General features: G+C 44.6%; 1 protein-coding gene and 1 long non-coding RNA gene across 2 annotated transcripts in view; one reads left to right on the plus strand and one right to left on the minus strand.

The window, feature by feature from the left end:
• The window catches only part of LOC147732375 (uncharacterized), an 85,549-nt gene extending 69,640 nt beyond the window's left edge, over nucleotides 1–15,909 (minus strand). The window contains exon 1 of the long non-coding RNA XR_015308463.1: nucleotides 15,845–15,909. This is a non-coding gene — a long non-coding RNA (uncharacterized LOC147732375). The remainder of the gene's footprint in view (nucleotides 1–15,844) is intronic.
• The window catches only part of TMEM45B (transmembrane protein 45B), a 306,589-nt gene continuing 293,640 nt past the window's right edge, over nucleotides 14,802–27,750 (plus strand). Inside the window, exon 1 of the mRNA XM_086956898.1 lies at nucleotides 14,802–14,957. The gene's annotated coding sequence lies outside the window, so the exon portion shown is untranslated. The remainder of the gene's footprint in view (nucleotides 14,958–27,750) is intronic.

A 27,750-nucleotide genomic window follows, 5' to 3' on the forward strand; every position in this document is an offset into this window, starting at 1 on the left:
TAAACAACAACTATTTTGTCCATAACAAAAAATGGTTTCATCAGCATTCAGGTGTAGCTATGGGGGCCAAATTTTCGCCCTCTTTTGCTAATATCTATATGGGATTCTTCGAAGAATTTCATATTTGGAAACATGGTCCCCCCGAATTGTCCAATCACATCATTTTTTGGTGTCGATTTATAGACAATATTTTTCTAATATGGGGAGGCGATGAAACGTCGCTCAACCAGTTTGTCATGTACATTAACGACAATACATATAATCTAAGCTTCACGTCACATCACAGTAAAAACAGTGTAGACTTTCTGGACATCACTTTATTTGTAAGCAATGATAAATTGGAAAGCAAACTATATCGAAAGAGTACTGCTTGTAATGCAGTACTGCATGCAAGCAGTGCTCATCCATCTTCTCAGATTACTGCAATTCCTTTTGGTGAAATGACCAGACTGCATCGCAACTGCAGTCGTGAAACTGATTTTCAAAATGAGATAAGTAACCTAAAAGAATGTTTTTCAGTGAGAGGATATGACAGGGCAATATTGGATAAAGCACAGGACCGCATTAACAAAGTGGCTAGAACTGAAACCCTTAAACGGAAACCCAAGAAAAAGAATAAAAAGACAACTACAGATAAAGTAGCCTTCATCACTCAGTTTAACTCTCACAGCAATCAGGTGTACAAGACAATCAACAAACATTGGAGCATTCTTAGAATGGATCCAGATTTGGAATCCTATCTTACTAACAAACCTAGAATTGTGTACAGACGAGGACAAACTCTTAGGAATCAGATAAGTCCCTCCATAATTAAGGAACCTGTACCAACAGGCAATACGAACATATGGTTTTCTAATAAACCTAAAGGCTTCTTCAAATGCACCCAATGCTGTGTCTGTCAATTTGCTGATGATAAAAAGAAAAGCTTTAAGTACAATTCTCAACAAACCCATCGTATTGATCAATTTATAAATTGTAATACGAAATTTACTGTGTACTGTATAGTGTGTCAATGTGGCTTAATCTATGTTGGGAGCTCCACTAGACCTCTCAAAGAAAGAATTCAGGAACATATACGAGCTATTCGTAATGGTAACAGAAGCTATCCTCTGGCAGTTCACTATAACACAGCCCATGCCGGTTCTGAAATAATAGCGATCAAATTCCATGGCATCACTGAGGTGAAAGCCAATCCGAGAGGAGGTGACAGAACCAGTGCACTTAGAAAATGTGAATCGCAATGGCTTATTAAATTACGAGCGGTAGATATGGGACTTAACATTGACCGCGAGCTTCATGTCTTTCTCAAAGATTAAATTATTAATCCTATCCTGACTTCTGTTTACCATCTTGGATTTCAATGTCTATCATTTGCTTTTTGTTCATGTATAGATGCTTATACATACATCTCCTTAACTCTATACGAATGTGAAATTATCTGCAAAAACTATGCACTTTAACATCTATAACATGTTGATGCACTGTACATTATATCAATCTCAGGGTCAATACTGTTTAGGAACAATGCTTTACTTTGTGATTTTCTTGGTGTTGCATGTTTAAAATAAGCCCTATTATGTTTTTAACTCTCTTGTAGCCCATTCCAATATGTCTGTCATGGGTTTACCACAACCGCAAACTATCTTAGTCAATGTATTAATATACCTTTTTATAATGTAACGAAACTGATACTTGTGTCCAAAGCATAGACCCACTGCGAAATTTAAATCCTGACTCCAGGATAATGCGTGCATTTCTCGCAAAACATCCATCGGTCGGTATATGTGCTATCTCGACACTTCAAAATGGATGCCATTTTCACACAGGAAGTCTGTTACTGCAGTAGCTAGTCCCTCTTCTATCTTTTCGCCTACTGGCCCATGTGTGTGGCGGCGTATTCAATCTAGCGGCAAGTGTATATAATGCCGCTTGTCGAAAAATATCGTTTCGCGATACGGGGACCGTTTGGGTGAGAAAATGCGATAGCCTGACTTTTGGTAAGCGCCTACTAGTTATTTGAATGCACGATACCGGTTGGTTAATGGGGATAGTCCGGTCATTTATTTGGGATTTTACTTATGTCGTTTCAGCTCACCAACTTATCATGGTTGTAAACTCTGCCTTTAAATAACACCGGCCTGCTCTCGAGTGTTCGTTTTTATGAACCTGATACAAATAGACGTGTATTTACTCATCGAATAAACGTATAGCTAGTTGAGTCTTTCTATATCACGAATATGGATGTCTCCATCTATATATAGGTTGATACATTAGTATACCTGTGCATGCATGAAATAGGGCAAATATGCTTTCTCTCGTATTACTAACCCAGTACATTATGTGAGTCTTGCTGCCTTTCATTGCATTCACTGTGTGGGTATCTCATGGTTAACTGTTATCTTTTATGTATCAGAGAGGGACCTGTAAACCTGCCTTTTTAACATGTCGGGCTTGTTTTACTTAGTACTACGTTTCTCACTGGCCCGGTTTTACCGTTTTTTTACTTGATGTGCTAACATATATGAGCTTCAAATTATTATCGGGCATTGTCTGATATACTTCCTTTCCTTTCCCTTTATCACATGACCGTCAATAGCTTATGAGCTGGGTCGTACTTGACTATTGTGACTGTTGCTACAGACCGGAAGACTTTCCTCATTTCGCATTCTGCTCAACTTCTCACCCTGCCATTTATATTTTGGGTGAGTTTACTTGGCATTCTAACTACCTGAGGCATGTGTGTTTCATAACATGCACACTGATAGCATCACCTACGGGATTGTAAGTGTATATTTACACATAAGTATTACGAAATTTTCATGTGCGCCATTTATATATTCTTGGGAACGTAATGATTGTTATATGAGAACCTTTCTATATCCTGAAACATCTAGTTTGGTTATACGCAGTGCCCCATACTAAATAAAAAGAAAATTTGGTATTATTTCTTTGCGGTCATAGTAATATAGGTTGCTCATTTGGACACATGTATCAGTGGGTTGAGATTCTTAATTTGGATTCTTTTTTGTGTTCTATCTCCTCAGATATTATGCTTCATTGCCAAATCACGGCTTATTCTGTTCAAACGTGATGCTCAATACATATCTCAGTTCGCCGTGTTCATGGTGGGTGTATATATATATATGTTTTAACTGTATATATGGACAATATGTGCTATAATCAATGCTCTTAGCCCCATGGGGATCTATTAGAAAGATATCCCTTTGGCATCCGGGATATTTTTGTTTTATAATGTAAATAGTCTACACTATATTACATGCCATAACGTGAGAAAATGTAACACACTATAAAATATAACATCAGGTGTGTTACTGTGTCACGTAGACTCCAGGCAATGTAAATATGTATAGATGCACTAATGTATATATAATTTTTAACTTATTATCACATTGTATATTGTTTGTATTTTTTCCAGCCTTGAAAAAGTCCTTGTGTAGGACGAAACACGTGTTGGTGATCTCTATTTTTGCTGGGAATATCTGTTTTATGGAATTGAAAAAATAAAGACTGAAGAAAACATAATAAGTGGACTATATTTTGAAACTTCTTTTGAAAATCCCCATTTAATATAACCTTGTCATTTGTTTCCTTTGGAATACCCTATTACTAGTAGAGTGTGGTATATTGAGGGTTTACAACTCCTGCCTTAATTATTAGAATTAATAGCCCATAGGAGTGCTGTTGAAAGTTTCTCAAAATTTGTTTGAATTCATGTGACACACATCCAGTGTGTACTGACGGCACCTTTAGGTGGTAGGTGCCTTGAGTCTCTGTAGCACCCTATCGGTTGAAACTTTTTCTTATAAGAAATAGATTATTTGATGTGTACTAACTGTAGAAATAACAAGATTGTTTTGTAGAGTGTTGTGCGGACGTTTCCCTTTGGGAACACTACCACCTATCTTTCGTGGGTGCTTGGAAAGGATTCTGGATCCCGTGGAGACTCCTGTCGTCAATATTATACATTTTTTCGTTGAACAATTTGACCGAGGCCTCTCCTATCGTACTATTAATTGCTTTTGATCCGCAATCTCTGCAGTCCATTCTCCTATCAAGGGTAAATCGGTAGGTAAGAATGCTATCATTTGTAGAGTCCTCAAGAGTATTAGACTAAGGTGACCCCCTAGACCCAAGTATCAGACCCTTTGGGATGTTAAATCTATTCTAGACCTTTTTTGTTCTTGGCCAGATAATTCTTCCCTTAATAGAACATTTCTCTCCTTCAAACTTGCCACTCTCTTGTGTTTAATCTCTTGTAGGAGAGTGTCTGACATCAGGAGCTTAGATATTTCGAACAGATGTTACAATATGTCTGGGGTTAAATTTGAATTACTAAGAAGAACTAAAACCATGTCAGATTTTATCTTTTATCCTCGTTTTGACAATTTCCCGAAACTTTGTGTGGTTGCTTGCATGAAAGAGTATGACGAGAGGATGTCTAACCTTCGCCCTTATAATGCAAACCAACTTTTAGTTTCTTTTGTTAGACCTTTTAAACCTATTTCCTCCACCTCCATAGCTAGATGGTTTAAGTCTACCATGAGTCTAGCTGGTATTAACCTTTCAAAGTTTCAAGCACATTCTATCAGAGGAGCTATGGCCAGTAAATCCTTCTGGGCCGGTGGTAAGCTGGATGATATCCTTAGAGCTGCTGACTGGTCTAATGCTAACACCTTTGCTCGTCATTATTGTAAGCCTATCGAGCATATGTCTGATGTTGTCCTTCGGGGCTACGAACATGCATAATGTAGCCTCCGGTCTTGTAATGAAATTGCGATTCTCCTATTAACATGACCAGAGAATCTGGATTTCATTAAAGACACGGAGGCTGACATTATCCCTCCCTCCTCCCTTTAACAACTATTGATATGTCTAATTAAAGATTTTGTTACATCAATTGCCTTTATTCTATCAATTGCTTTGTTGCGTATGTTATCTTTATTTAATGTTTTGAAGTTTTTGCTCTCTAGGCCCTTATTTATAGATTTGGTTCTTAATCCTTTCTTTCTCCTTACAGGTAATTCAGTTTAGCCGTCTGGTCCTTTCCACTTAAGACACCGAAGTTAATTCCAAGATGTTTTACAAGTTCTACTCGGATCTCACCATTTTATGAGAACCTTCCTGCTGCGATTCTTTTAAAAGAGGCTGATCATCTCCTGGATAATTCCTTTGTCCACTGTTATGTAAACTCTAGAACTTTATCCTTTGTGATGTAGTGCAGCTGCTGTGAGTTGCTATTGAAGGATAATGCGTAATGTCAGCCTCCGTGTCTTTAATGAAATCCAGATTCTCTGGTCATGTTGATAGGAGAATCGCAATTCCCATGCCATAAAAATAATTTGGGATAAACCAGGTGTAATTACTATGGTTGCTCATATATATCATGGTACTTTGTTCTCATTTCTTCTCCATATATTCTTGTCAAGGTTATCTAGTTGCTGACCTTAGTGCCCCAAACGTACTTCTACGTGTATGCAGTGATTTCACTGATATAGTCAATAAGTGTAATATATGCTGTCAGTCAATTAAGGGAAGGCATGAACATTTCACTAAAGTTATATTTGTGTATCTCACCATAACCAAGCAGAACTTCAGGACTTATTTTCAAACCCCAACCATAAAATACTTTTTACTAAAGTATGTTGAAGAAATTCATGAAAAGAAATGCTCAGCCAGTTAACAAGAAGTGCATCAAAACAATATGGGCCATCATCCCATCAGCGCTGAAATAACAACCTTTTAGGGTGCCTTGAAGAATGGGATGAAAGAGCACTCATCAATAAGGGGAACATTCACCCTTTGTGATTGCACCTCTACCTAGGCAGAAGACTGGGTTTAATGTTCTTCTGAAGGGGTCTAACTCATTAAAGAACACTATGAAAAATCAGAGTTGCCAACCTACTTCTTAGCATATGGTACTACCACACTAGTGCAAAAACCACAATTGATGGACAGAGTGCAGAACAATGTCATACATTCACCCCAGTACCGAGATCTGGGCCTAAATCCATTGTTTTTTTGCACTCCATACCACCCCAGTTCCGTCTGACCCTGTGCCTCATGGGAACAGTCCAGCCCGAACTGCCAAGCCATGCCTTCCCTGGACCGGAAACAAGCTTCCGAGGACCGGTTGGAATGCCAGAAACCGGTCCTCGGAAGCTTGTTTCCGGTCCAGAGAAGGCATGGCTTGGCAGTTCGGGCTGGACTGTTCCCATGAGGCACAGGGTCAGACTAATTTGCATATGGCCATGTCTGAACTGGGGTGGTTTGGAGAGCAAAAAAACGATGGATTTGGGCCAGATCTCTGTACTGGGGTGAATGTATGACATTGTTCTGCATTCTGTCCATCAACTGTGGTTTTTGCAACCACCACACTAGTGACTTTCAGCTAGCTTATCTGATGAGATGTCCACTGAATTTACTTATAGTTTCCATTTGCCTCTACTTGCTTATTGTTATTTAAAGCAATTTCCCCCTCACTGTAAAGCTCTGTTTCCAACATTGACGTGGTCAGTGTTATATAAAACTTGAAAAAATACATATATATATATATATATATATTTTCAAATGCAGAGGTCTAGCCAGGGACCAGGGTTCAATTCCCCGCCTCGGTGGGTCTTGGGCTCAAAATTCCACAGACCTGATAATTCTCGCCTCGGTGCCTATTCCAATCATGGAGTTCCACTCTGCAACTCTGGGCAATAGCTTGCTTAATCTCCACAACAGCCCCCACAACGCTAAGGATGTCTGGCCTCCACCTTGGGGGTGCCCAGGAGTGGACGCCTCACAGGGAAAGCCAGGATGGGTTCCACAGCGGTATTCGTACAAGCACCTTGAGACCCTTGCGGGTGAGTAGTGCACTATACAAGTATCAATTTACATTTACATTCATATGTGTGTGCACCCACAAGGTGTGTACATTCAAAACCATAGTGGTTACACATAGACACAAACATCCCTATTGTTAATCATGTCAAATTTAGATAGCACAGAATATCAAATAATTTCTAGTTATTTTAGTGTCCTCATTTAGCTCTATGATTTGTGTATATTCTGTGGTAGGAAGGTGACCTCATTCAGGTGTCCAGTGATATCTACAACTAATTGAAGACATTGTGTATGGCACCACAAGTTGTCTAGGTTACTTGAGAGCATTTTACTATTGTTTTCAAGTTAGCTACATTATTGTGTCAAAGGCTGCTTTTTTTCTCTATTGTACCCGCTCTGGTATTCAACAGAGCAACAAGTCAAATCAGGCTTGTCACTATTTCTATTGATGTATTAATTTATTTTTGTTTGCTTTTCGTTTCAGATTGCACGAACGATTCGTAATCTCTCTTTTCATGCAGAAGATGGAATCACTTTCAATTAATGCACCCACAGTTATGCATTTCTTTCTGCTAGATTGTAATTGCACTTGTGCCTTTTGTGGAGTATCCAAATGCTTTTGTGGGGAAGTTCCTGGTTGGCAGGGTGTTATCTTTGTTGTCAGTTTGTGTGGGAGGATTTTTGGTGTAGCTGAGTGACCACAGTGAAGTTTCTATTGTTTCTTGTGTTGCAGCACCTTGTGTTGTGACAGAAGAAGGAATAGTGAGAGACAGGCCACATTCAGGTGATCTTAGTCGACTGTTCTAATTTACACTACAGTATGAGAAAGTTATGGTTTATCTGTCACCATTGATAGAGGCAACCAGATCATTTGAATTCCTCAGACTACTTTGCTCATGCTCAAAGTACATTTTGGTGCTGTTGTACTCTTCCTGTGCACACACCAAGGGATACCTTTATGCCAAACGGAAGCCAAGGTAACACATAGGTTATATAGTACCTGTGTTTTGTTGGTCGCATACAGTCAAGTGAACTTATAGGTTCCACTTATGCGAAAAAAGATATTTGCAACAAACAATCAAATATATGTTAATTATGACTGGGAACCGGAACTGCATTATACGGCAATAACATTGCATTGAAAAAATTAGTGTACATATAGCAAAAAAAACAAGCACGCGCGCCTCGCGCTGCAGCGGGAGAGAGAGGCAGAGGGGTGCGTCTGCGAGTGGTGTGCACCCGCTGGAGAGAGCAGTCTGCTCTTTTTCAAAGCACATACTCTTGCTTGTGGTGCGCCGCTGCGCACTCCTGCAAGGCGTATGCCGCCACAAGCACGAGTATGAAAAAGAGCTGCACTACGGCTAAAGGACTCCTATGTAGTGCATGCGCACTGCGTAGGCGAGACCTAAAAATGGCTGCTGTCCACATGGTATGGGGAACAAAAACAAATGGTGGCCTATGGCAAACACACTCAGACACTGGTCAGACAAAGGAGGCATGGTAACACAGAACAAACAGCATTCATTTAAAAATGCCAAAAACAAAAACTAGGTTGGACTAAGAAATGTTAAACAACACATATCCTCCAAAGGCTTCTAATATAATTAGCCACCTATACATTGTTTGTAGAAAAAAACATGAAATATTCAACAACAACAAAATATTGTAATTTAATCCAATGCCATCCATGGCCTAAGTGTTGTTTCAATTCAACTGACACCACATAAACTGTTATTTCATACACCCATGACTACTACTGGTCCAACTAGCTAAAAGGCCCATTGGCAGACTTGGCCACATAGTGAACTAAATTAATATTGCAAACTTTTTTTAAAAAAAACTTGGATAACATGTACTAAACTGTGCAACATTTTTCTTTTACAAACTAGGAAACATTACATGCAAAAAATAACTAGACCCCTACTGAAACTGAAGGCTTCCTGCCACAATAAATTTAAAAAACCAAATAAAAGAATAAAAGCACTAATAAATCCTGGCACATGCCCCCAATCAAACACACCAAACCCCTTATTCGCCAGTTTTTAAACTTACTTGTAAAATCTCAAATGCAAAGTCCTTAAATCCAGAGGGATATATGCAGGAGACAAGGAGAATGATCCTTTTAACTTCAAATCCCAATAAAAAGTGACCAGGGAATGGACAAAGCACTGGAAGGTACCTGCTGTACAGGAATAGGGAGTTGGATTCTCCGGGGCAGTTTTTTCTTGTTGGAAAAAAAACTTTCTAAAAAGGCTTTTTGCACCAAAAAACAACTCCAAAGGTAAGTTGGAGAAGAAAATCCATTTGAAAAGCCTCTCAGCTGCTTCTTGAGCACAAAAGCTGGTTGAGCGTTCTGTACGCGATTGACACTACATTGACACAGTCGCGACCAAGAGTGGTGCAAAAGAGCGCAAAGTGTTGTGCAAACTCTTTAGTGGCCCGAGATTATCGTGGCGCGAGCGAGTGCCAAAACAAATCTTGAGAACACAAACTGAAAAAATACTCTTCTTTATGCCCAGGAAGACGGAATTTAGGAACTCAGTGCTTCTCCGCAGATCGAGTGGTGTCCGAATTCCGTAAGCTCCGGGAGAGGAGCAGAGTTTTGCACCTTGGCCTATTCTTGAACCTGCTCCTCGTGAGAACAGTCCACCCTGAACTGCCAGGCCAGGTTCTCCCTGGACCAAAAATAGGCATCCTGGGAACGGTTCTGGGGTATCACCCCTCATGTTATGTTATTTTATGTTAATTATTCTTCTATAGCGCTTGACTCACCCGGGGGCATCTCGGCACTTGACTAGAAATATTCCTGAGACTGAAAAGAAGACAAGACAGATTAGAATAGGAAGGCTTTTAGCTGTTTCCTGAATGTGCTGTAGACAGCAATTTTGCGAAGGGGATCTGGTAGCTCATTCCAGTATCTTGGCGCTAGATACGAGAAAGATTTTTCTCCAGAGCGACACAGCCTTATACGCGGTACTTGTAGGAAAACCTGCGCCCCAGACCTAAGGTTTCTGTTAGGTAGGTGTTTAGTAAGTCTCTTTTGGCAGTATTTGGGACCTCTTCCCTTAAGTGCTGGGTAAGTGAAGCAACAGATCTTAAAGAACGATCTTTTTCTCACTGATAGCCAGTGGAGTTCGTGCAATAAGGGCGCCGATGCGGCGCCCATGGGGCGATTCAATACCATCCTAGCTGCAGTATTTTGAATCATCTGCAGTTTGCTCAGCAGGGTCTCTCCTACCCCTGCCAACAAGGCGTTGCCATAGTCCAGGTGGCTGATGACCATAGCCTGGACCAAGGTTTTGCGATGGGTAGTAGGCATAAAGGCGAGGATTTTGGGCAGCATACGCAGGCTGTAGTATCATGAGCTGGTCGTCGCGGCAATGTGGTCTTTCATAGATAAAGACTAGTCTACTTTTAGCCCTAAATTTTTGACACATTTAGTAGGAACAGGGGCTACTCCCAATTGGGCGTGCCACCAGTCATCTGACCAGCTAGTTGTGGCTTTGCCCATTAGCATTATCTTGGTCTTGCCGGGATTCAGCTGGAGACAGTTCTGCATCATCCAACTGGAGATCTCAAGCATTCCTCTGGCAAACCGTGCTTCTCTGCTACTATGTCAGTGCCGACCGAGAACATAAGCTGAGTATCATCAGCATAAGAGATGATCTCAAAGACCAATTGTTCAGCTATCCCTGCTAATGGGGCCATATAAATATTAAATATGGTCTGGCTTAGGCAGGAGCCCTGAGGGACGCCTCTACCTAAGCTGATTGAATCTGATAGATATGGACCGAGGATGATTGTTTGTGTTCTACCGGACATAAAGTTCTGCAACCATTTTAGGGCTGTTCCCTGGATACCACAATAGCATTTCATGTGAGATGGTATCAAATGCTGCGGAGAGCTCTAGTAATATCAATATTGCCGATCCCCATTTATCTATTTGTAATCTGAGTGAGTCTGTGACTGCTAAAATAGCAGTCTCTGTGCTAAAACCCTGTCGGAATCCCGATTGTGAAGGGTCTAGAATTTCGTTTAGCTCCAGATATTGACTTAGTTGTTTATTGATCATACCTTCCAGCACCTTGCCCAGTAAAGGTAAGAGTGAGATCGGGCGATTGTTGCCGAGTTCTTGTGGGTCTGCCGTTGGTTTCTTCAAGATAGGACGCACGAATGCTTCCTTCAATGTTCTTGGAATATCCCCAGATTGTACAGTTGAGTTAAACAGTTGGGGAATAGCTGGCACACAACTGGTGGCTAAGAGAGCCATCGTCTCATCAGCCAAGTTGGCTTGAATTTAGTGGCACAGTGAGCACGGGACCTACTTTTGTGAATACTCTTCCCACTTAGGGCGACAAAAGCAAAAAGAACAAATGATGAATGGAATGCTGAACAGTGCAAACATTCACTTCCAGTCACAGAGATCTGAGTTCAATCCATTATTTATTTGCTCATCGCGCCACCCCAGTTTGGACCCAGCCCTATGCAAATCAGTCTTGACCCAGATCTTTGTGACTAGGGGTGAATGCTTGCATTGTTCAGCAGTCTGTCCATAGTTAGTTCTTTTTTATTGTTTCCCTATGTGGGAAGGGCGTGCCCAAATGGGGGTCCTGTGCTCACTGTGCCGCTGGATTCAAGCTAGCCTGGCTAAAACTGGTCCCTGTATACATGTTTACAGTTCAGGGAGGACCTGACTTGGCAGTAAGGGTTGGACTGATCCCATGAGGAGCAGGGTCAAGAATAATTTGTGTGTGGCTGGTGCCAAACAGGCGTGTGGAGGGAGGAGCTGTTGTCTACACACTTGCACATCACAAAGGATCTGCCCACCACACTCACCAACGGTTCTAGTCTTTTGCATCTCGAGACAAGCTGGGACTATGCAGGGAGACAGGGAGGCAGGAAATTCCAAATACCTCTGAGGGTAGAAATTTTCAGAACCCTCTCCTACTTCAAAGTGGGATCAGGAATAAATAGTCGACCTTCAGGCCCAACTCTTCAATACACCTCTGGACTGTGGAAGACTCAGATGGACTACTGTGCTGCTTTGCAAGAAGGACTGCTACTCTGCTGCCCAGATGCCTAAGTGAGAAGCACTGGAACTACATCTTGAACCCAGGACCACCAGAGTGACTCAAATGGCTAGTTGGCTGGCATCCTGATCAGAACGGCAAGAATGGAGGGGTAGGCTCATAGCACTATGCAGGATGACTGAATATTTTCATCTGCATCTGTCCCTGACCGCTGGCAAGATTGAACGATCCTAAATAGGGGTTGGAACACAGAATTCTAGTCAGTGTTAGTACACACTGCTACCACATTATAGGTATCAAAGGATTATAGGGCGTCTTTTCCCTGCCTCCTGCTTATTATTATTATTTTTTCACGTGCACTTCTGCACTTGGTCCTGAGGAAGCGCTCTTGGATCAACTAGGGACCGCTCGTATTGCGAAACATGTTGACCTGAACTATATAGTCTCACACACACCTTCCTTCATGGATGCAAGAGCAGTGAAAAATATTCACCACTCCTTCACGTTTGTTTGAAGGAGGATCTCGACATCCAATGAGTAATTTTGAACCTTGTCTTCGGGACCCCTGAAGAAAAAAACACCGTTCTGGGTACCGTTGAAGACAATTTTAACTCACCCACTCACCTCTTTTAGGCCCCCACACCCGCGTGCACAACTGCGGCGTCTCCTAAAATATCTCCACTAAAAAGCCCTCTGGGGCCCCATGAGGGACTGAAGCGCCACCCACATGAGGAGCAACGCCCGATGATGAGGCATGACTCTCGCAAGGGTGTGTGAGGGCTCTATATACCAAAGGAGAATTTCTGGTGGCAGGGCTTTCTCCACTTTGGCTCCCAAATAGTGGAATGATCTTCCTTTGGATCTCAGGTCCCTACCCTCCCTGCAGACATTTCGCGGTGCCTTAAAAACCCGCCTCTTCTTGCAGGCCTATGTGTAATGATGATTGATTCAGACTTTTGATGTTATTGTTAGGCGCCTTGATACCTGCGGGTCATTGTTTTGCGCATTATAAATTTTTATCAATCAATCAATCAATCAATCAATCCCCACCCCACACTATCTCCAACCATACTGGGAGAGTCACATCCTAACAACCAGAATAGGTTGTCCTATCCTTCTTCTTTAGAACAGAGACCCCTTAGTGAATATTATGTTTACCTTTGGGAGCCTGGGTACTGGACCTGCCTCTTTCTCATTTAGGTCCCTGTCCCCCCTTCTTTATGTGCGTTTTTTTTATCCTGATCAGAGCCTTAGGAACAGAACAGCCTCCAACCACCTTGAACCCAGCACGTGGAATCTGCCTACTGTCAGTCTTGCCCCCCAAGTGGTGCCACCCTATAGCTGGACTCTTGGACGTAGGCCAGAAAGTGCTCTGCCAGCCCACGGGTGGTCTTGTGGCAGAACCGACACAGCGCGATGCTTCTCCTCGCAGCTCCAATTTAAAATTGCCGAAGCTCTATGCATCCCTGATGCCAGACCTTGCCTTGCAGCACGCAGTCCCCTCTAAACCACCACTGTGTGAAGCATCCTTGACACAGGCCTTCGCATCGCAAGCCCCTCATCACGGCATCCTCAACAATGAACATTGCATAGTGCTGTTGCATCGCAGCACCGAAGCTTCTTCGGAACCGCAGATGCGGCACACATTGTCAACACAGGCATTCCCATCCCCAACCCCAAGTTAACGGCATCCTCAATGAAGATGCTTGACTTCGCATTACAACCCCACAGATTCCTCAGAACCCCTACTGCACAACGCATCCTCAACACAGGATCTTGCAACGCACCACAAACCAGAATTTAAGGTACTTTGTTCAACAGGCCTATCTTGGTCGCTTATTCCGGCCTACACTCCATTGCGGTCAGCCTGAACTTTTGGCTTTGTCCTTGTCCAGCAGGAACAGATAACTACAAACAGCGCTTTGTGCTTCTAGGCACTATTTTTACCAAAATCTTTTAAATTGCATTTTTCTGGTTCTACTGATTTGATTTTTCTCATTTTGGACTCAAATAATGTATTAAATTGTACTAACATTTTCTGAATTGGTGTGGGATTTTTCTTGTGTTGTGTTTTCACCTTTTTACTGTTTGAAGTGCAGCATAAATACTTAACACCTTGCCTCTAAGTTAAACCTGACTGCTTTTGTGCCAACCTATTAGAGATTAAGCACAATTTTATAAAGATTATCAGTAAGTAATTGATGCATTACCAATCCACCCTTCCTTGTCCCAGTTCTTGCATAGTTTTGGGATATACCAGAACAGTAAGAACCCTTCCAAATCCCCACTAAAATACACACACACCAGTAAAAATGCAATCCAGATTGCCTGGATTTCTTCTGTGAAACACCTGGTCAACACAGCACCAAATCTTACTTTTTCCTCCTAGTGACTCTTTTCAAAAGACAACAACCCTTTCATGCCTTTTTCTTTGCGTGACAAAGCACGGTGGCTACTGGATGACATTGACAGATATGTATTATTTAGGAAAGATGGTTTCTTAGTTTGCAACCGTCAAACAAACATGGCCAAACCTTCGGAAAACCAAAGTACTGGAAACTGGAGTTACTGTACGTAGGAAATTGGGTTACCGGTTGGTTGAGGCCCACACTCAATGATCAACTTCAGTTTTGGTAGGGTGAAGTCACGAGCAACCCCAAATTACCCTTCTCTTGTTCTCCAAATTCATTCCCCCGGTGCTTGGTGATTAAAAAAATGACGTATTTAATTAGCACCAAGCCGTATTTAATTAGCGCCAAAGCTTTTGTTTTCGTTTCCCACTTCAAGTTACGGCCCTGCAACCATTCACTTATTCCCCGGAGTCCTCTCAGGTGCTATATACCATCACTTGTCAGTTATTCTCACCTCAACTGTTCATTCTCACCGTCCCACAGATATAGGCCCTCCCTATTCCTCTTCTCTGGTCCGATCCTTCCTAACACAACCGACTCCTGTCAGTTTCAACTCCCCACCCCCTGCCACGCCCCCGGTGACGCTACCTAACTATCCAGCGGCAGTGAGCCGTGCAGCAGGTGCCAGTGACACATCCGGACGAAGCCGCGCACGTAAGAGGCAGGGGTGAGTACTGTTGTCACTGACACGAGAGTCCAGAGGCGCAATTAGAGCTACATTTCAGGGGGGCTAAGAAAAAAAGGGGGGGGTGAAACTTTAAGCAATAGGCAAAGTGGACCTGCAGGGGTTCTCAGAAAGGGTGTAACAACAACAAAGCTTCTTTAACACGCAAATGGTCTTTTAAAGAGCTGTGAAGTGCTCGGGTGCGGCTGTGTGTGTGCCCGGGAGCTGTCTCATCCCGGGCTGCCACACACGACGGGGGTGGGGCCGAAGCCCTTTGAGTCCAATGGGTGTTGCGCGCCTGCGAGAGTCTCTAGATATGGGGCTGCAGAGACCACTGCAGTGGTGGGGAGCGCATTGATGGAGGCGAGCGAGAGGCTGCCCGGCAGCGGGCGGGAAGGGCTGGGGTTAGTTTAGAAGGCGTCGCGTACATCCCTCCAAACTCATGACTCTTCGACATGTTCGTTTCTTACGTTTCCTTCCCCACCTTATCTGCTTTCCTCCCTTACCTACTACTTTCTCTCTTCCCCCCACACCTTTATCGCCTTCTTATCACATTCTGATTTCTTTGTAAATTAACTGCATTCACTTATATGTCTACTCCGTCCGACCCAGGACAGCTCTCTTAGCACAGTTCCCATTCTGAAGCCCACCTCCCTTTCCAAACCTGTCGCTAAACGAACCTTGTACTTCGGCACCCCTAATCCCCTGGCGCCCCCGCCCTCACCTGATCTGTGGTCACCACGATCCCTCCTCTCCCTCCCCCCCCCCCCCCCCCCCCCCCCCCCCCCCCGTACTGCCCGAACGTTCTACTGCTGTGATTTCCGCGCGCCCATAAACTCACGACTCTCGTCTTGAACTTGGGGTGCATCGCTCTGTAAGGAAAGACCTACCCAATGTTCCTGACTGCTGACTTCGTGACTGTGATACTGTTCCACGTCACAGAATGAGCTGTCCCTCCGGGTAGCGCTACTTCCCTTTGCAAAGCTCCCCTCATCCACCCACCTTCTCCGATCAATAATGGCACCACGGCGTATCGCTCAGCTCGCCTCCAGAAATCAGCTCAGTAAAGTAGATAAAACAAATACACTGCCTGATTTCGTGCAGCAAAGAGTCGTCCAGTTCTCGCTTTATAGGTGAACTGCTGTTTTTGTGAGCATTTGGTAAAGAAGTTTTTTTTTGTCTGTACAAATCTTTGCTGTTTTCACATTTATATTCGTTCTCTTCTCTAGTAATGATGAGTTGTACCGTCTGCTGGTTTTAGAGGCTGCAGGTGTCAGCTGTGCACCTGTTGACAGGGCGTTGCAGGCGTTAAGTTTAACCTCTGCGCGAATGTTGTGACCCAGGGAGGATTACACAAAAATGCCCAGGTTCAAAAGCTATAAACCGGAGTGTATTGTACAAAATACACAACACTTATACCAATAAGCAGCCAGTGCACCTTTAAACTGACTTCCTGATCTGCATCTGGGAGCTGATAAGTATTTCCCTGTGCACCTGCGTAATAAGTCACCGAGCCCAACACGCCCAGCGACTCGTATCTCGTATCTCGCAGTAAGCATATGTGGGCTTCCAGATACACAAACATGGAGAGGTGTGTCTGACTTGGAACTTTTACTGCAGCTGAGGATAGATGTGCAAGAAAGTTGTGCGCCCACCTGGGCCCTCCCCTGGAATCCACCCATGCCACAGCTGTGCCCCAAGAATAGACAAAGACCATCTCGGAGTTTACTCGTGACGCAGCGCCCATTTCATTCATTTGCTGATTTAGCTGCAATCTCGCCAATAACATTTCTCAACAGCAAGCATCGAGAAACATAACACTACTCAGCAAAGAACTTGCCATCAACCAATATAGTAATTTTATTTGCATAGTTAATTAAAACCGTTGCACTACAAAATAACATCACGTTAACATTTTTACATAAAAAGGTCTCATAGTACACATAAAAAAACTAATTCATATCAGAGAAACAGATTCTCTTAATCAAGTTATTATCAGCTTTCTAGGTTGATGGTACTTAATTCCAGCCCATTTATTCCCTTCACTACTGCTTCAATAAAAGTGCACAAAGTACTTTAGCCTGTGGTAAAGGGCATTACTGTCAAGATTTAAATAAATAAATAAAAGGGGAACATCCTCTTAGATCCTCCAGACTAATCAGGGTATAAGTCCTAAAAAAAGAACTGGGGGGACTAACCTAATTAATCAGTATGCTAGTGGCATCACGGGGCGTGACATCGCTGCGCGTGATATCACAGTGTGGCATCACAGGAAGTGGCATCACAAGAAGTGGCATCAGATCTTAAGCCCTCACATATATGTTTAACATGTCTATCATGAGTACATTTGAGCACATTTCCAGTATACAGAGAATTTCTCTTGATTTCGGCAGAAGATGCACACTTTTGTAAGTTACACATAAAACAATGTTGGCTTTTGTCAGCGTAAACTTCCTCTACCCGTAGTGCTTTAAAACAAAAGAATAGCGATGTTTACATTATTACAACGCCGCCTCAGGGGTAGTATGCGCTATATAAATGCTATTTATTTTGTGCAAATACTGGGGAAGATCAACACATCTGACGTTCTTACAGTGCATGCATATCTCCTAAACAGAGCCTGAACAAAGTGGAAGCTGTCTCTCTTCAGTGTGTGTGACATGCTAACAAGGTGTGAGCTGTGTTTCTTCTGCGCTTGCATTAGTTGTGAGGCTCCTGACTGCTGCCAGCCAGGAGATTCGAACAAGAGGAGGCCTGATGACCCCTCTGGTTTGGCCTTTGTTATGGGCCCAGCAGGAGTCCGAAATAACAGAGCCCCCTCCCGGCCTGCACGTTCTTGAGATCAAAACAGATAACAACGTGCAGGCGCTGCTGAAAGATTCCCGGTGTTTGGAAATTACACCTTGACAAATTCAGCATCCAGGGGGTGTAGTATGTCCTCGGGACCCACCAAATACTTGGCTGCCCAACTTCTTGGCAGGGTGGACGGCTTCCATCCTGTGAAAAAAGTGGATGGAAGCCGTCCACCCACGTGTACCCCCGACTCTTTCCCTGGTACTAACATTGCACTTGTTCCAGGTGACTAGAATAGTTTATTGCTGTTGTGCTGGCATTTTTTTTCACAAAGCCTCAAGAACTTTACTAGACAGCAGTTCAGTTGTGGGTCATTAGGTGCAAAACAAGCCAGGACTGTTTGTCTCCTTGTACGCATCGCTCTCTGATTGAAATGGCATTTCAATAGTTGTTTTCGTTCTTGTCAATCAACCGGTATAAACAATTTGAAATGGATATCAATCAAGTAAGTTTAAGCCACCAACTTCTAGCCAGTAATGCTCCAAACCTGCTGTCCTTTGGCCTACCTCCAAGCCGGACACCCAAAACCTCTCTCCTGCTCTGCGAATAATGGCGTGCCCACACCAGCAAATCTTTAACGGCACAGCAAGAAAAGGCAAACCATCGATTACATATCTGAAAGTGTCAATACCTCAGTCAAATTGCTATTGCAGATATCACATGAGTGGAGACTGGTTGTCCGGGGAAGGAGTAACGATGTGTTATGCTAAGTGTTGCCTAACATAGTGCTCAAAGCAGCTGGACCACCATCAGCTCACCAACCAATACTGCGACCAGTGTTGCCGCCCCAATCCTGAATGAATGCGAAGTGGAATCAGTCTGAGAAATACCCAGCCATGCAATGGCACATCGGCATACTCTGGTAAACTGGGAGGTCACCAGGGGGTGTAGTATGTCCTCCGGACCCACCAAATTCTTGGTTGTCCAGTCCAAGATCTTACTGAGGTTTCAAAGTGAACACAAGCAATGGAGCAGCCCATCAGTATACATCTGTAAAAGTAAAATGTCACTTCGAAAGTGAAACCCAGGAGATGAAAGTCATCTGAGTGCATGGGCAGCAGCCATAAAGCAGACTCTATGTCGGATTTTGCCATGAGGGCTCCAGTATCCAGCTTGTGCACGATCAAGTGGGGTATACTGGACTACACAGAAGCCCGAATCTAGACCATCTTTGATGGATCAGCCCTCAAGAAAGAAGTTGTGGATGAGGCAGAACTTGCCTGCCTCCTTCTTGGGGACTAAACTGAGGGGGAGCATAATAAGTGCTCCATCGGTGGCGCATCAAATGGGCCAACCAACGTCGCCATCTTCTGTTCTTGGGCTATTTCAGGTGCTAACAGAACAGATTTCTGGTTCCAGGCTGAAAAGGGAAGTGGCAAGGTGTTCAATGGAATGTGAAAACATTTCTAAATCCGTAGTACAGACTATGATCATCTTGTGATTTTGGGTATATCCAAAGCAAATGAACAAGCACATACAAACGTATAAGAGATGTTGCCTTTAGCTGTGTGGATTCAGTGGGATTTACCTGCCTGGTGTTTGGCTTCTTGAATGCTCCTGGAGACTACAGGAGTAAATATGCTTGAATCCGCATGCCGCTCTTTTGGAACACTTCTCTCTGTTGTTCTGCAAGAAGTCAATTTTCTTCTTTTTCCCATTCATGGCAAATTGACCCGATTCAGATGGGAGACCCATGATTTTTGAGCCAATAGTGCCTTTATTTAGGTTTGTTTTCCGCCTGCGGGTGCCTCTACTGCTATAAAACTCAGTGGGGAAAATACATTATCCATATTATTCTTATTTTACTTCTTTTTTTTAATCTCAAACTTTCCTCTTCTAAAATGTTGGCATGCATGTCTATGTTGCGCTACTGCCAGTGCTACCTAACCTCTACCTACAAGCCCATTATGGACAAGGATATGCTTCACCTTATGCCTCCATAAATACATAAAGCTCTGCTCCCCCCCCCCCCCCACACCAATCACTGCCTTCCCCAGACTTAGATACTACCTACTGATCATGTTTCTGGATTCTAGTAAATGGTGGCTTTAAACGTATCCACATTGCTTTCTGTCATGTTTACTTCCGTGCCCAGCCAAGGGCCATCGCTGTAACTGCAGGATGCATTTTCTATCATTACAACACTGTTTAGAGTATGTATAATTAGAATTTGTTTACTCACTGGAAACAGGGCTAGTACAGAAAACTATTTGGCTGAAATGAGGCACATTATAGACCACTAACTCCTTGCATGTGTGAAATAGGCAGCTTTATTGAAACAAGTGCGTATCACATAAGCCTCCTCGACCTATAGCCATACATAACTAAATCCTCACTATACATTAAAACCACCTACATTCCTCCTCCACCTCCGCTAATCCCACCCCCTGTATACATACCCTTCAAACTTTAACCTGACAACCTACAGTACATACTCTGACTGTCTCATTTTAAACTTCCCCTTCTACTTAGCAGTGAACTATTTAACCTGTGCTCAACTAATTATTCCTATGATGTAACATTTTAACTCAATGACTTCTGATGTGGGCTTGTTGAGCCCCTACCTTTCTGCCCACTTAGCTCATATTACCAAACATAACCTCAAGTTAAGGCCTGAAAACTTGTGGGCCAACCACTACCAGAAAAAGGCACCAACCTGACTTTTTCTGCCCCTCTCCCAACTCACTCCTGTCTTCAAGGTCCTTACCCAAAAACTCCCTCCCCACCAACAGATATAGTTCCATCACATATTCTGACAGATGTACACCATCGTTTTAGAACAACTTGGCTTCCTTGTAGCTCAACTCAGCATGCCTACACCTGCCAGGCCCGAGTCCCTACAAACCTGATGCATCTCTCTGTTAACCTTCCCCATTGATTTATCTATGGCTGATGGCTTGGCTGGACCTCTCCAATATCTCCCAGGTATAAAACAGCCTTACCCTTGCAATGGCATCTTCCTCAAATCCTGTTTCATTGACCTTAAGAGTGCCAAGCCTGTCTCTACCCCATGTCGTTCTCCCCTGAGTGAAGCATCAGAATACCTGGGCAAGTATTACTCTGCATAATCATTGTAAGCTTGTGTTGAAAACCAAAATTCCTATCACATACACTCCTCCCTGCAGCCCTGGCAGCCCGCTTCACGAAAGAATGTCCGACAAATCACACTGACAAGCCAGCAGCCAACGCCTGTAACGAAACCTGAATAAGTAAACAGTGTGATTACATCATCCATCTAGCAGTTATCTCCTACCCCTTCACTAGTCCTAACATACTTTTGAAAACAGTCCGGTGACCACCTACGCAGCCCAATCATCTGTTACCTAGACCACATCATCTTACCTATCTCGATTGCTGCCCCAAACCATAAAAAATGAGTGCCAAAAACCGTAGCCACCAGCTTCGTTATTGCCTTTCTCCAGACTACTAACAATTGAAAAGAAGTGGCCCAATCTTCTTAGTGGTGCTGGAAAAAACCCCTTACAATGTTCTCGCTTGTGCCCTGATCTTCTTGCCCCAAGCCACAGGGAAAGCCTTCTCCTGCTGACACTGCAGAATAACTGACAACCCATTCAACCTCTGGCCTGTCTTTGACCTCAGCAAACCAAGTGTACCCCGACCACCTAAGAGTTCTGACACTCTAAAGGTCCAAACAAAATTCTCGTCACAAGTGTGGAAAAAATAACATTAATAACATTGTCAAGTTGAGAAAACACAACTCTGCCAAATCCTGAATCACCCTGCAAAAAATATGCCATGAAAGAGACTTTCTCCTAGTTCCCAAATTCCCTCATTCCTGAGCCCAATCTTCTAACATTTTCTTGCCCAAATGCCCAGCCAATGGTAGAAAACCCACAAAAACTTCCCCATGAATGCAATGCCTGTCAACTTCCCTTTGATTGACAGACAGTCGTTAGCTGAATCGCCCCACATCCTCCACTCTGACCTGCTCAAAAACTCGCTCCAAGCCTGGTCATAAGCTTCATGTGTGGACGCCGCCAAGGACCCCACTACCCATTGACCCATTCTCTGTCTCCTTTTGTCCATAACTCTGGAGGTATCTGAGTTCTGCCTCTATCCACCTCAGGGGCCAGCCCCTGGAACCTCTCCCACAGCGAATGAGACAAAGCATCTGCAGTGTCATTGTCCATGCCCGGTATGTGCTTGGCTTTAAACAAAATGTCCTATTTCAAACATTCCCGCATGAAAACTATCAACAACTTGAGAATCTGAATGTCTTTGCTGACTGTCAACTACCTGAGCCACAGCCATGTTATATATCTGAAAAAGTACTTTTGTATGTTGCAGTGAATGTCCTTACAGTGTGACAGACACCACTAGTGGAAAAAACTCAACAAATGCTAGGCTTCTTCCCCCCCTCTTTTCCAACAATCAGCCCATTCCTCTACACACCGGAGACCCTGCCAACTCAATCCAAAACCTATGCCGCCTGAGGTATCAGAATAAATCTGAACATCCCAGTCAAAGGCTTGTGGTGCTGTGCTCAAAATGTCATGAAAGGAGTCCCAAAAACGTTGTCACATCCGCCGATCTGCTTTTACCCCTGCAGATAGTCTCACATGTTGGGGTGGGAGGGAAAGCCCTGGTATCATCAAACAGAGCCTCCTGCAGAATGTCCTGTCTGCCCTTACGCCACTGGAGGCAAAATTGAGGTGACCTAAAAGCGCCTGCACCTCTCTGGCTATGATCGAATGTTTTGTCATCATCATGACTAAACAGTACCTGCATCACAAAAAAATGTGTCCAATGGAAGGCGTGTTATCATGGCAACTGAATCAAACTAAATTCCTAGAAAGAATATGGTGGTCACCGGATCCACTGATTTTTCCTTATGCCATTGGAACCCCCACCTTTTCTATGACCTTCTGTAAACCTACCAGCAGCTGCTGTCAGTCTCTGGAACCTGAGTCTGCGATAAAAGAAAAAGTAATTGAGATAATGTACCACCTTCTCGTGACCCATTGCTTTCATGACAAGCCACTGTAAAAAGTGCTGAATCCACCAAAGAGCGTGCATGAAACTGAGCAACCCACAGGAAGTGCTTTATCCCTGTACCATGTCTCTTCAAATTGAATATCCTGCAAGTGAAAATCATATGTGTGGACGGAAAGTAACCTAAAGGAGAATTTTTTTGTTGCATTTGCTATGTAAGGCCCCGGTCCTGCCTCCTCCACCATGGCCAACTTCACATCCACTAATAAATAAGACACCTACGCAAGCTCTCCTCCACTGAAGTTATGGACTGATTTTGCCATCTGGCCCAGATAGATGTTGAATGAGCCTAAATTGTCCTATTGGGGAGACAAATCCTCCATTGTCCCACTGTGGAAAAGTCCTGCCGTCCTCCCTTTTGTATCTCCTTGTGTAGTTTGTCCCACACAACCTGTGGGTGTGCTTTCACTGACTTCAAGTTTTCAGCCTAATGCCTTACCCACGGACCTGTGTAAACCACTTTGAATCCCCCCTGCAAGATACAGGCATCCTCCCTGTTCGGGTAGTGACCCAACCAAAAGGTAAGTCTATCTAACTTACTCTACGTACAAGCTTTGACCTTGAGTCCCCTGTGCTCCTCTCTCCCCACTCCTGATAACCTCCTGTGCTAGCCACTTCTGCTCCCTCAGACTTCTATTGCCATTGTGGATTGTGGGCTCCACGCTAGGCCCCAGATGTCCCCCCAGTGTTCCTATAGCAGTTGACAGGGGGGTGCCTCCATGGACCCTCAGAGCCCTCGTCTCTGAATTTACAATGCTACCTAGTGCAAATCCCCTTGTTGAAATCCCAACAGCCACCTTGTGCGCCTCCCTGGCCCTTACTGGAATTTCCCACCCCTCCTTGGGTAGGACGGTCCTGAAAGAACCAATATACTGTTGACAAGCCACTTACTGTGTGCGCGATCTTGCTACATTTTGCAGAATCCATTGATTGCTGCCACTGATCCGTATCCAACTCACTCATATTTCTTCGGGGTCCCAAGCCATGCGTGCCCTAAATTCCTCATCATATTGTGCCTGAGCATTACGCCCAAATGAGATTTGTGCTTTGTATCACATCCATATACTTAAATCACGCTACAGTTCTCTCTGTCTACTTCTAACAGAAGATGCTGGAGTTTATACGGAACTTCGACGTCCAGTTCTCAATGTTCATGGGTACTCTTGTGCATGTCACCAGCTGATACTCCTCTTTTGAATCTGTTAGTCGCCCTACGTTCTCTATGCTGAAGCTTGAACATCTCCACCTTCTTACTTTTCCATATTCTCTCTTTAGTTGACACCCTTACATGAGCCCAGTGTGTCTTGGTAACCCCCATGTATGAGAGTCTGGATCTTAAGCTCCTTCCTCTCTTTTCTCCTCCCTTGTCTGCCTCCTGTCAGTCTTTGTGTCCTCTGCACCTACCCCAGGGGCCCTGACATACCAACTCTTCCGTGGTCATGCCTCCTGCTCCCACTCGGACCCTGCATCCACCCTCCTCGAAGCCATGACCGGATTTGATACCTTGTTCATATTTTCCCTCTTACCTGCCCTTTAGGTCAGTGCCCGCTCCGAAGCTTGCCATCTTGCCAGTGTGCATTACTGCCTTGCCCCATGCGCCATCATTGCCTGTCCTTGGTCCCAGATCAGAACCTGCAAAACAGGGCTAGATGCAGAATTAGTGGGACATCCCTCCCATGCAGTGCCCCTCTGCCCTTCCAGTTGCACCGAGAGGCCCAGCACCTTTGTGTCCACAATCTCTCCATCTGTGAGACTGGTGTCTCCACAATTTAATACCTCATTATGCCATGGGAGCCCACTAGGGCCACTCCCAACATTACTATCCTATGTAGCTGCCCCATTCTTGGGCTACTAGGTACCATCTCCTGAGGGGTTGTACCAAACCCTCTCAGGTGTTCCACCAATGTTTCATTCCATGAGAGCGCATCAGGGCCACTTCCAACATCGGCACCCTGTGTGGCTGCTACTACCCCATTGGCTACCAGGTGCCATCTCCTGAGAGGCCGTACCATTGTGGGCCATTTGGACCTGTGCTGCTCCCATGTGATAGATGCCCCACTCCAGTAATTGACATCACGAGGCCTCCCAAGATCTTCTTGTGCCATCCAAGGGCAGTGTCCCACAATGCAGCCCGGCTGACCAATCTCGGCCATGCCTTCTCTTCCTCCTGGGGAAGTTGAGCTGCACTGTGCTCTCCCAGGTCAGCTACCTGTCGCATTTCAGACACCTGTAACAAAGATGATAGGCCCGGTGCGCAGAGCCCAGTAAAACTACCTGCTGCTTTCAGTTCCTGCCCTCTTCAAAACGCTGAACTGCCCCATCACACCTCTTGTCGTGCTGACCCTTTCTTTGTTTGCCCAGCATACCCAATATAGGGCTTCTGAAAAGTGAGCCCCAACCCTAAATCTGCCTCCTCCTCATCACTCCACACCAACATGGCAGCCACAAAAGCGGAGGGCTTACTGCGTGACTCCATCTGCATGGTGTCACCCAAGCCTTGTGACCCAAAAGGTACTTATCGCCTGCCTGACCAGCCATTCTCCCTGTCTCCTGAACTGAAGGGCTGCCCACTCCCCTGTCCAACTCCTGCAGCCTGTACATCCAAGTCCCAACACACCAATGTCCCCTGACCGAGAGATCCACCCTTGCCACCTTCCTCACAGATACGGTCTCAAAATCCATGGCCACATCCACTCAAAACCTCAACATGCTTTAGAAAGCGACAAAGACCGTACCCCTCCATTTTCTGACCAAAGGTGCCTGCTGGAAAAGAGCCTCCTCCCCTCCCCCCAAAGACATTCTCCTGATAGTAACCCAAACAGTCCTGCCTCTCCCCCACCCAGGGCAAATCTGCAAACTCCTACCTCACTATTAACCTGTGCCCCAATCCCTCTGCACAATAATGCAGACATCTGCCTGCTACCCTGGAACGTGGGGCCTTGTGCTCTAATAACGACGGTCGCACAGCCTCGGTTCTGCCGGGGAAACCTACTAAAAAGATGTTTATACACCCCCCCACACCTCTCAATGCTGGGTCCACTCTGCATGGTCATGTGTGGCCCGAACACTCATCTGGGCTGGCGTGAGGCCCTTAGGAGGGGAGGAAGCTAACCAGGCAGTGTCACCCTACGGCAGGCAGTCCAAGCAGCTGGACTCGCCACCGCCCACAAATTCGAGGTCCCAGCCTCATTATTTAGCTGAAACATTTCTTGCACCCGTTCATCCTGCGTGTCGCTGCCAATCGGGATACAAATTAAAAACATATTCCAGAATGGGTATCACCATACTGCTAAAACAACTAAACCCACAAAATGTTTATAACACTGAGGGGGATGCCACAGTGTACACCTTCCAATAAAATGTTGAGTGGCAGCCCAAAATGGAGATATACAAATATCTTGGTCTACATCCTTTACCAGTGTATACCAATACAGCCCAGTTGTGTAGACTGTGTCTGGTTCCCCCAAAACCTCAAGGAGGACAGACCTCCCTTTGGTCGGTTGTCCCCCAAAGACATATTGCCCTCAAACTAACAATGGGAGGGGAGCCCGAAAACCCTTTTCTTTGCCGTACTGCCTGCGCTCTCCATAAATCAATCAAGCTGCTCCTCCTTGTGAGCACTCCTTCTTTGCCTGCCCTACTCACTCCATGAAAGGGCCCAGGCTGTGGAAACCACTACCTATGACATGTGAAACCCCTGAATTAAAAATGGTAAATATACATGACACTTGACCCGACCCCCTGAACCCCTAATCGCGCTTCTAACGCTCATGCCATATGGGCTCTCCTAGCACAGAAATAATTGAAATCCTTCTGTAGACAGGACTTAAAAATGTTACGGCAAACCAATGATGGACGGAATGCTGACAATGCAAAATTCTCCCCCAGTCTAAAGATCTGGGTTAAATCCATCGTTCTTTTGCCCACAACACCAACCCAATTTGGACCCAGCCATATGCAAATCAGTCTTGACCCTGTGCCCCATGAGAACAGTCCAGACCGAACTGCCAGGCCAGGTCCTCCCTGGACCGGTAACAAGCATTTGTCACCCCGAGTGGGACGGGTATGTCCAGATGTGTGTCCTGTGCTCTCCATGCCACTGGAGTCAAGCTATCTTGGCTGATGAGGGCTGAAAGCCCAAACACGGTCCAAGGATGCTTTTTTCCAGTGCAGGGGGGTCCTGGCCTGGCAGTTCAGGCTGGACTGTTTCCATTGGACGCAGGGTCAAGACTGATTTGCATATGGCTGGATCCAAACTGGAATGGAATAGTTGACAAAAAAACAATGGATTTTGGCCCAGATCTCTGTACAGGGGTAAATGTATGACATTGTTCTGCATTCTGTCCATCAATTTTTATTATTGCATTTGTCACCCCGAGTGAGACTGGTATGCCCAGACGTGGGTCCTGTGCTCTCCACGTCACTGGAGTCAAGCTATCTCGGCTGATGAGGCCTGAAAGCCCGAAACCGGTCTTAGGAGGCTTGTTTCCAGTCTAGGGAGGACCTGGCCTGGTAGTTTGGGCTGGACTGTTCCCATTGGATGCAGGCCAAGACTGATTTACATATGGATGTGTCCAAACTGGAATGGCATGGTGAGCAAAAAAACGATGGGGTGAATGTATGACATTGTTCTGGATTCTGTCCATCAATCGTTCCATTTTAAGAGGACTTAAAAGCCTTTTAGGAACAGTAAATACAAAAAAAATCGAATTAAATATTCTAGAGTTTAAGCTTGACATTATGAAATCCGTCGCTTCTAGCAGGCAGTCCACGTGGCACTCACGCCAGAAGAAGGCAACGCCCGGGGTTCCCTTCCCACCTGCAGTTTGCTAATCTGTTATTTAAAAGTCTGGAGATCATGCAAATTATTGCTGTGGACAGGAAGTTGCGGAGGTGCCACCGATGGAGGCACGCCAATGAAAATCCAGCA

This window comes from Lissotriton vulgaris, chromosome 2_1 (assembly GCF_964263255.1).
Source record: "Lissotriton vulgaris chromosome 2_1, aLisVul1.2, whole genome shotgun sequence".
Lineage (NCBI taxonomy): Eukaryota > Metazoa > Chordata > Amphibia > Caudata > Salamandridae > Lissotriton > Lissotriton vulgaris.